The sequence below is a fragment of the Saccostrea cucullata genome, unplaced genomic scaffold, assembly GCF_032062105.1.
Source record: "Saccostrea cucullata isolate Sc308-1 unplaced genomic scaffold, CSIRO_AGI_Scuc_v1 ctg1246, whole genome shotgun sequence".
In the NCBI taxonomy this organism is placed as follows: domain Eukaryota; kingdom Metazoa; phylum Mollusca; class Bivalvia; order Ostreida; family Ostreidae; genus Saccostrea; species Saccostrea cuccullata.
This window is the reverse complement of record NW_026921828.1, coordinates 55041-65169: the sequence shown is the minus strand read 5'-3', so window position 1 is coordinate 65169 and position 10129 is coordinate 55041. Positions and strand designations below refer to the sequence as shown.

The 10129-nt window shown below is 35.0% G+C and overlaps 1 long non-coding RNA gene across 1 annotated transcript; it reads left to right on the top strand.

The window, feature by feature from the left end:
• Positions 1 to 3499: 3499 nt before the first annotated feature.
• On the top strand, positions 3500 to 7394 carry LOC134260785 (uncharacterized). Its single transcript, XR_009990629.1, has 3 exons — positions 3500 to 3609; positions 4468 to 4656; positions 6971 to 7394. It is a non-coding gene; the product is annotated as an uncharacterized LOC134260785 (long non-coding RNA).
• The last annotated feature ends 2735 nt before the right edge of the window (positions 7395 to 10129 follow it).

Below are 10129 nucleotides of genomic sequence, written 5' to 3'. Positions count from 1 at the left end.
CTCTCTTTCAAATCGGTAAATATTTTTTTTCTAATTTTAAAAAGAAGTCTCTACTTAGCGCATTTTTTTAGGACATGGACAACAATAGAGGGCATATAAAAACATCCAAAATTAAATATTTCAATATTTATTCACATTTAGTACGTCTAGTCAAAACGTACACATAATATATAAACATTAATCATTAAAATATACTTCAAATTCTTATCATTTTATGCACCAAGTAAATGTACAAATGGCAGGATTTGAAACGTGGTACATGTAGTAAAGTGCTCTCTCTCTCTCTTAAGCTTGGTATGGAATACAAGTTTCAGGTTTAAAGGGAATGTGTTGGAACGTGTCAACCTACTGGAACAAGGGTTCTTTTATAAATAAATTATACAGTTTTCCTCCTCCTATATCCGAGTTTTTAGCTCTACTGGTCAGTGACCAGAAGAGCTTATGCGATTGTAATGCGTCCGGCGTCCGTCCGTCTGTCTGTCTGTCTGTAAACAATTTTTCAAAATGCTACTCCTCCTACAGTTTTTGCCTGATTTCAATATAACTTGGCACACAAGTAGACTACACTAAGATACATAATTCTGTGTATCGGTTTTTGATTTCAATGAACGGTGTTGCCGTGGTTATTAAAAATAGAAATTTCTGTGAAATTCTTTCAAAATGCTACTCCTTCTACAGATTTAGTCTGATTTCAATGTAATTTGGCACATAAGTAGAAAACACTAAGGTATATAATTCTGTGTATCGGTTTTGGATTTTGATGAACGGTGTTGCCATGGTTACTAAAATTAGAAATTTCTTTGAAAATTTTTCAAAATGCTACTCCTCCTACGGTCTTGGTCTGATTTCAATATAACTTAACTGGCACACAAGTAGACTACACTAAGGTACATAATTCTGTATATCGGTTTTTGATTTCGATGAACGATGTTGCCGTGGTTACTAAAAATAGAAATTTCTGTGAAATTCTTTCAAAATGCAACTTACCGTTCACGGTAGCTCAGTCGGTAGAGCGCTCGCTCCGTGACCGGGAGGTCGTGAGTTCGCATCTTGGCCGCGACCGACCTAGTCGTTAAAATGGGTAGCAACTGTTCCTTCGCAATGCGCTCGGCACTTTGAAGTGAAAGTTGCGGGTCATTCGGATGAGACCTTAAAAACCGAGGCTCCTTGTCAGCGGCAGGCGTTGGCACGATAAAGATCCCTCGCTGCTCAATGGCCCTGAGTGCCGAGTAAAGGTCAAAATTTGAAGCCCTTCACCGGCATACGGTGACGTCTCCATATGAGTGAAAAATTCTCGAGAGGGACGTAAACAATATACAATCAATCAATAAAATCAAAATGCTACTTCTCTTACAGTTTTGGTCTGATTTCAATTTATCTTGGCACACAAGTAGACTACACTAAGGTAGATGATTCTGTATATCGGTTTTTGATTTTGATGAACGGTGTTGCCATGGTTACTAAAATTAGAAATTTCTTTGAAATCCTTTCAAAATGCTACTCCTCCTACGGTCTTAGTCTGATTTCAATATAACTTGGCACACAAGTAGACTACACTAAAATATATAATTCTGCATATCGGTTTTTGATTTCGATGAACGGTGTTACCGTAGTTACTAAAAATAGAAATTCCTGTGAAATTCTTTCAAAATGCTACTCCTCCTAGAGTTTTGGTCTGATTTCAATTTAACTTGGCACACAAGTAGACTACACTAAGGTAAATAATTCTGTGTATCGGTTTTTGATTTTGATGAACGATGTTACTGTGGTCACTAAAAATAGAAATTTCTGTGAAATTCTTTCAAAATGCTAAGTCTCCTTAAGTTTTGGTCTGATTTCAATACAACACACAAGTAGACTACACTAAGGTACATAATTCTATTTATTATGTTCCCCAAACGAAGTTGGGGAACATATTGTTTTTACTCTGTTTCTTATTATTATTAAGGTCTTCTGTCTCCAACAGAAGACCTTCTTGTTATTCTTCGGTTTCTTTTTACCTATTATTATTAAGGTCTTTCGTCTCCAACGGAAGACCTTCTTGTTATTCTTCGGTTTCTTTTTACCTATTATTATTAGGGTCTTCCGCTTCCTTCGGAAGACCCTACTGTTATTCTATTGTTTCTTATTATTCTTTTTTTTTTTTCCCGCTCGACTTTTGACAGGCGATTTCTCAAAGACCTTTGGACTGATCGTTATGAAACTTTCAGGATAGATAGCTTGTAGTTAAACCTATTTAAACCTGTTTTCAGTTTTTTTATGCATGCCTTTATTTGTGAGTTATTGTCCTTTAATTGAAAATTTTTGATGTCTCGTTTCCACTGAAAATCTCAAAAATGACATAAGATATTTACACGAAAGTTGGAGAACTTGTAGCCAATACATTGTAGATGTGCACAACGATAAAATTATATAGCTGATTTCTCAAAGTTTGGAAGCTATAAAACGGCAAATTTTAGTAATTTTTTTTCTTTGAATTTTTGCTACTTTTTGTGTAATAACTTTTAAACCGAGAATAATTTGGTAAGAAATATATTACAAAAGTTGTGGGTAATTACGAGAGCTTTCATATTTGATTAACGAAAAGGGGCTGGCCCCTATAATTAGGGGTTAATAGCTCATACACGCTTTTTTCTGATAGCTAAAAATATTGGTATATTATGAAAAAGTTTGACTGAAATAATTTCGAACTTATAAAATCATGTCATTTGATATAAAAAGAAATAAACTTCCAGCTATATTTAATTGTTTTTTTTAATAAAACAAGTACATGTATGTGAGAAACCTTTCAGGAACAAGTTGTCTACTATAGCCAGCCAAGCCTTTACTGCATACATGTGCACATTTTTAGTTGATGCATCTAAAAGATATAGTTTTGATTCGGTGTTTCTTTGTTTTCTTTTTATTCAAATAATTTTAAAATGTGATGATGTACACAACAATAATTAGTACCTAGTTTAGAGGATTTTTTCGCGCTTGTTTGTAAACAACGCGCGGCATTGTGGGAAATAGGAAGGTACTAAAGACGCGATGTACTAAACACTGATTTGACCTGATTCAAATTTGTCTGTAAATGTTCCAAACAATTGAATTTTTGTATAGCGTATGCCTCGAAGTCATAAAATCTGTACATAAGTAATTTAAAATACTCAATATTACCATTTAATTAAAAATTAAAACGTCAGGTAAATATCAGGTCTCTAGTATATCCCGTTTTTAGTGTGCCCCTTCGAGTCGACGTCGGCCACATGTTTCCCATGGTTTACAAACTGAAAATAGAATGATTTGTGAAGTTGAACATTTTCTCACAAAGAATCCGTTTGTAGACATGTACACTCATTTAATCTGCAGCTACGAAGTACTTTGTCACTTCTCTGGAACATTATTCTAAGCAAAATTATCCCTATTCATATATTCTAAGAATCTTGTGTGAATTGTTTACGAGGAAATTCTGACTGTCACATTAACAAGGATCAGAGACATATATGTCTCTGCAAGGATGAACACTCTTGACTCTGCTTCGGATTCCCCAGTGATAATTGTATCGAGTGATGAAAGAGCTGACGGCGACATTTTAATGTATGATTGGCTTGGACCATTGGAATGAAGGTTAGAATATTTTTATTACTTAAAATTTACACTACTGATTACATGACAGTGACATACATTGATGTTATTAGAAATACACAGACACACCGATATATTATCTGTTTTACAGTTCAGACGCTCTCTGTTTACCTTGTAAATCCCCACAGCTTTATATTTTATTTTTTTTTAATTTGAGGATGTAATTTCAACAGTCCTACTATCTATCATAGTGATCATACTCTATAATTCAAACTGCACTTAATGTTACAGAATATATTCAACTAATTATATATTGACAGTGTGACTGTAAGGGTGAGGGCAGATACTTATTTAGTTTTAATTTAGATTGTGCTTGTCAAGCCGCATTTGACATTTGGTGCATCCATGCTCAGTGTTCACACTGAGAGTTTATTCAAATGTTTAATTCGAATGAATTCACTGCTCGTTAAATTACTTCCCATTAGCTCCATGTGAACATGAGTAAGGATAGCTAATTCAAATTAAATAGAAATGAATTTTGAATGTAGCTTAAACATTTTAAAGAAGCTATGCACTGTGGGTCCAAAGTATACTGCGGAAAAATTGTGTGGAGCAATGTGCAAGTCACAATCTTCTTTTGCCAAGGTCTTATCATAAGAGCTCGAATTATGGGCAGGGATTTGTGCTGCTGTCTGGACTCGCTTCAAATAGATGTTCTCAAAAAGTCTAAATTATTTAATATCATACTTTACCGACAAAAAAGGACAAATATTGCTCAGTTAAATTGCAAAAGAAATTTGTTTAAAAAAATTGTAATAATAGAAAGTTTGCTTTTTTGTTTGATAAGACTGCTGTAATGGTTTAATGTTTGTTTATTTGCCTTAATCATACATTTTTCAGTCATTTCATGGTGCCACCACTTGGGATGGTATTAGCTGCAAATATAGACTTGTACTCAGCACTTACTGCCTTTAAGAAGTATGCGATCCATTTTGTGCTAACACCTACCGTGACACAGAATCTTGGTTTATGCAGTCTCATAGGAGTAACCTGTCTAAAGCATTTAGCAATGGGATTGGAACCTGCGACGTAAGGTTCAGCTTCTTATTGATACTTTGATTTATAATATTTATTTGAGAATTTCACTCATTCACATACTTAGAGATGTTGATATATATTGTTGAATAGCATCAATTTAGACCTTTACTTAGCTAAGTAAACATGTACTGTGAGGTTTTTAAGGTCTCATTCATTTTATATGCCAGATGCATGTTAAGGAACATTACTGCATAAATGTTTTTGTCTTAAATTTGGAGCTCTTTACTAATATAAAGATATGTTAGTGTTAAACCTCTTCAAATTAGGGTAGACCTTTACTTTAAACTCAGCAATGTGAGTGTGTTGTGTGAACTTGTGTTAGCGAGACAGTGTGTTGTATGAATTTGTGTTAGCAAGGCAGTGTGTTTTGTGAACTTAATTGTGTTAGCCTGACAGTGGGTTGTGTGAATTCTTGTTAGCTTGACGATGTGTTGCGTGAACTCGTGTTAGCGGGACAGCGTGTTGTGTGAAATCGTGTATAAAGTGTAAGTGTGACAGTGTGTTGTGTAAACTCGTGTTAGCTAGACAGAGTGTTGATTGAACTCGTATTAGCGAGACTTCGTGTTGTGTAAACTCGTGTTAGTGAGACTGCGTGTTGTGTAAACTGGTGTTAGCGAGATTGCGTGTTGCGTAAACTCATATTAGCGAGACAGCGTGTTGTGTGAACTCTTATTAACGTGTGAACTGGTGTTAGAGAGATAGTGTGTTGTGTGAACTCGTGTTAGCGAGATTGCATATTGTGTGAACTCGTGTTAGCCAGACTGCGTGTTATGTGAACTCGTGTTAGCGATATTGCATGTTTTCTGAATTTGTGTTAGCCTGACAGTGTGTTGTGTGAAATGGTATTAGGATGACAGTGTGTTGTGTGAAATGGTATTAGGATGACAGTGTGTTATCGCAACAGTGTTTGGTGCGAACTTGTGTTAGTGAATAGTGAGACAGCCTGTTTTGTGAATTCGTGTTAGTGTGACAGTGTGTTGTGTGAACTCGTGTTAGTGTGACAGTGTGTTGTGTGAACTCGTGTTAGCCTGACAGTGTGTTGTGTGAAATGGTATTAGGATGACAGTGTGTTATCGCAACAGCATTTGGTGCGAACTTGTGTTAGTGAATAGTGAGACAGCCTGTTTTGTGACTTTGTGTTAGCGTGACAGTGTATTGTGTAAACTCGTGTTAGCGTGACAGTGTATTGTGTAAACTCGTGTTAGTGAGACTGCGTGTTGTGTAAACTCATGTTAGCGTGACAGTGTGTTGTGTGAATTCATCTAAGCGTGACAGTGTGTTGCATGTACTTGTGATAGCTAGACAGTGCGTTGTATGAACTCGTATTAGCGAGACTGCGTGTTGTGTAAAACTTGTGTTAGCAAGACAGCGTGTTGTGTGAACTTGTGTTAGTGAGACAGCGTGTTTGTGAATTTGTGTTAGCATGATAGTGTGTTGTGTGAACTCGTGTTAGCCTGATATTTTGTTGTGTGAAATTGTATTAGCGTGACAGTGTGTTGTGTGTTAGTGTGACAGCGTGTGGTGCGAACTTGTGTTAGTGCGAAAGTGTTTTTCAGTGTTGTGATGGCGAGCTATGTGATAGCCTAATGGCGTCTTTTGTGTCGGTAAGATGGCACGCTTTTATGAAAGTGCTATTGAGCTTTAGCAAGTGGCCCTATCTGGACACGCCTTATTATAATTGATCAGTTCTCAGATATACAGTGAATTACCGGTATTATTGTCACCATGAAATCAGCATTTACAGTTGCAATTACCTAGTAAGTAATCATAAGATATTGGTTTGCCAGTTTTAAAATTATGGTGTTCCAAGGATGTGAAGTTGCAGTGTGTTAGCATGTTAATTTCAACAGACTGCCACTCCAATGCAGCTTTAAACAACACGCTGCTGTGTTTACACAAAACAAAATATCATGCAAACACAACTCTAAACAATCTGTTGAGTGTTAGCTTCACTGCATGTTGGATTCAGTGTGCTGGCATATTATCACTGACGTACATGCTAGCACATTGTCACCTCGTGCTAGTATGTTGTCATAAATACTCTAGCACATTATTCTAAACCCACTAGTGCATGATTACTTTGCACTTGTATGTTGTCTTATTAGGGGATAGCATAAATCACTGCCTTAATTGGTGTAAACTTCTTTTAATTGATGAAAGAGTACATTAAAATTTACAAATTATACACAGAAAATGTGACAATATCTTATATCTCAATTTGATAATCTAATTTATAATTTCATGAATTGCACTTTTTATTAGTAAAAGAATTATAAATTAAAAAATTTCAATTTCTTTTGGATAGGTGTGACTCATCTGAATACTGAATTTTGATACCAAGCATGACCATGATTTGCCAGAAGATCATCTGTTTGGATGTGACATGGAATAAACAGCATAGTGAAAATAAGTCAAGTTTTGGTTTGTGAAGACAATTTTTAAACACACTGTGTATCATTTTTAAATTTTGATTTGACAACATAAATCCACAAATATGAACATATCAATTGCTCTCAGTTTTTCAAGTGAAATAGTTTTTGTAACAGAAATACATGTACCAGTAATTACATTGGAATAAATGTTATTTTTAAATATAATAATATTTTGTTTGTGTAGCATGTTGACCTCTTTATTAAGGTCTTCCCTTTCAAAGTTTAGACTTACTTATTCTAATGATTAAGATAGATCCTCTGTCTTCAGCAGGAATATAAGATCTTGTAATACATGTATGTGTATTTTTTTTACAGTATACCGTATTTGGCTGAATATAATACGCATTTATGTAAAATACGCACCCCCCTTTTTGAGTCTGAAACTGGGGAAAAAAACGCAGTTCGGATGTATTATACGCAACAGAAAAATTTACAAAGCGATGTTCTGAACTATGAAAATCACAGTAATTTGTCACGAAAATCGGCGCGAGGATTAGGTGTCAAAAAATTTACTGAACACACTTTTTTAAAAATACACACTTTATAACTTTCTCTTAATCCTGACATTCATTATCGCGGCGATCTGGAGAAAATTATTTATTCATTTATTTCAACAAAGCACAAGATAATGTTGCGTAAAAGTATTAACAGATTTTTTTTAAAGAATAGTTCAATGATTTTGAAATTATGCGCCGCCATATTCTCAGATGAAATAATTTTATTTCAACAAGATATTGTAGAAAGTTTTATCAGTTGTCATATTTAATTTTGGTTCTAGATAATCATGCTTAAAATTATCTTACAATATTTTAACAGGAAACGAAATTGAAACATCAAAGTATTTATTTCTTTAAGAAGACTACGATTTTCCTCTTCTGAACCTTCACGGATATCTTATTTTCTAAAAGATACCACTTTTATTAAAAGTTTTAGCATAATTTATACTTCATTTCTCAACTCTCAATTATTTAAACAAGAGGCCGATAAGTATAAGATAAGGTAAAATTACATTTAACAACTGTTTAATTGTTTTAAGTGCTGTAATCAACACATGCTCACCATGCTCACACATACGAAAGGTCATAAACCAACCCCCAATTTTTAACAAAGAAAATAATCACAGCAATTAACATGGCAGTAAATAATCAGTGCTCTAACTGTAAAAACATTGCTTTGGAGTCGGTAGACAATTAATTGCCCCGAGGGATGTTGATAGGTAATTATCATTTGACCAGCGCACGTGTGTCACAACACTGGCTTCCTTTCATTGGGACGTATCCATGGAGGGGTGTTTATATTGTTGCAGATTATAACTGAGTTATTTTAAGCCTAAAATTAATATTTATTTTATTGTATTTCATTAAAAAATGATTTATTACTTTGTCTGGCAGATAAGGTGCATGTGCACTATCATTCCGGAAGCACGTGACATAGCTATGAGTGAACGTCTGAAAATAACATCGGTAATGGTGGCCTCCTCGGAGACAATCAACATGCAGCTCAAATTACTTTTAACTTACTTTTTAATGTTATTTGGGCATAAAAAGATAATGAAAGTGACATTTTTAAGAAGCATATCTTCCAACAATAACTTTCCGAAGTTTAAAATATGGCAATTAACAAAAGAAATTGCATATGTCTCTAGGTAATACTACGGTATGTACATATGATAGCCGTGTTTCACCTGAAAGAAAAACTTGTCAAAATCCCATTGTGATGTAAAATACACATCCCTTTCTCACAGAAATTTATTTTAGGAAAAAAGTGCGTATTGTATTCCCCCAATTATGGTAATTGTTTAATATGCGCTCAGCCGCTGACACAGTACAGTATATACCAAAGCTGGTCATAAACCGTCCCGATTTTTAACAAAGAAAATATTTCTTATCAAAGCAAATTATAAGGACAGTAAAAAATCAGTGCTCTAACTGTAAAAACATTGCTTTGGAGTTGGTAGACAATTGCCTGGAGGGGTGTTGGGAGATAATTATCAAGTGACCAGCGCACGTGTTTAAAACATTGGCTTCCTTTCATTGGTACAATGTACGTAGAGAGGGTGTTTATGTTGTAGTGAATTTTCACTGAGTTATTTACAACCTAAACTATTTTTTTATTATTGTATTTCATTAAAAAAAAAGACATTGCTTTGTCTGATTATTACGGAAGGAGTGAACGTCTAAAAATAACATCGGTAATGGCGGCCTACACGGAGAGTCGGGAAGACAATAAACATACTTACCAACAATAAATTCTGAAGTTTATACATGTGTATTAAAATATGGCGATAAACAAAAGAAATTGCATATGTCTCTATAGGTAATACTACGGTATGTACACATGATAGCCATGTTTCACCTGAAAGAAAAACAAGAAAATCCCATTTTCATGTAAAGTACGCACTCCTTTCTTACAGAAATTTATTTTAGGAAAAAAGTGTGTATTATATTCCGCCAAATACGGTAATGTAAAAAAAAAATTGTTGTTTTGGCACATACAACTAATTAAAGGCATAAACATGTGTATGATTCCAAGGAATTCAGTACATAGGGCATGTACATGTAGTTTTCTAAAACAAGATTGAAGAGATGTCCAGTCGCATTTCATTGTCAACTCCAAAACTGTGCCTGTTGCATACTTATTAGCCCATCTGAGCTAAGGAACCAGTAATTTTTTTAAAAACATAATTTTATCCATTATCATCATTGTTTAAAATTTCACAATATCAATTTTCAGAACCAAAGTGAAACTTGGCACAGAGCATCCTTAGTGTAGGGGATTCAAATTGTTCTTATGCAGGGCAATACCTTCAAAGAGATTTGTTACCCCGTGGGGATCCGGGTTAGAATAGGTCCTCAGTAACCCCTTGCTTGTCGTAAAAGGCGACTAAATGGGGCGGTCCTTCGGATGAGACCGTATAAACCGAGGCCCCGTGTCACAGCAGGTGTGGCACGATAAAGATCCCTCCCTGCTCAATGGCCCTGAGTGCCGAGCATAGGCCTAAATTTGCAGCCCTTCACCGGCAATGGTGACGT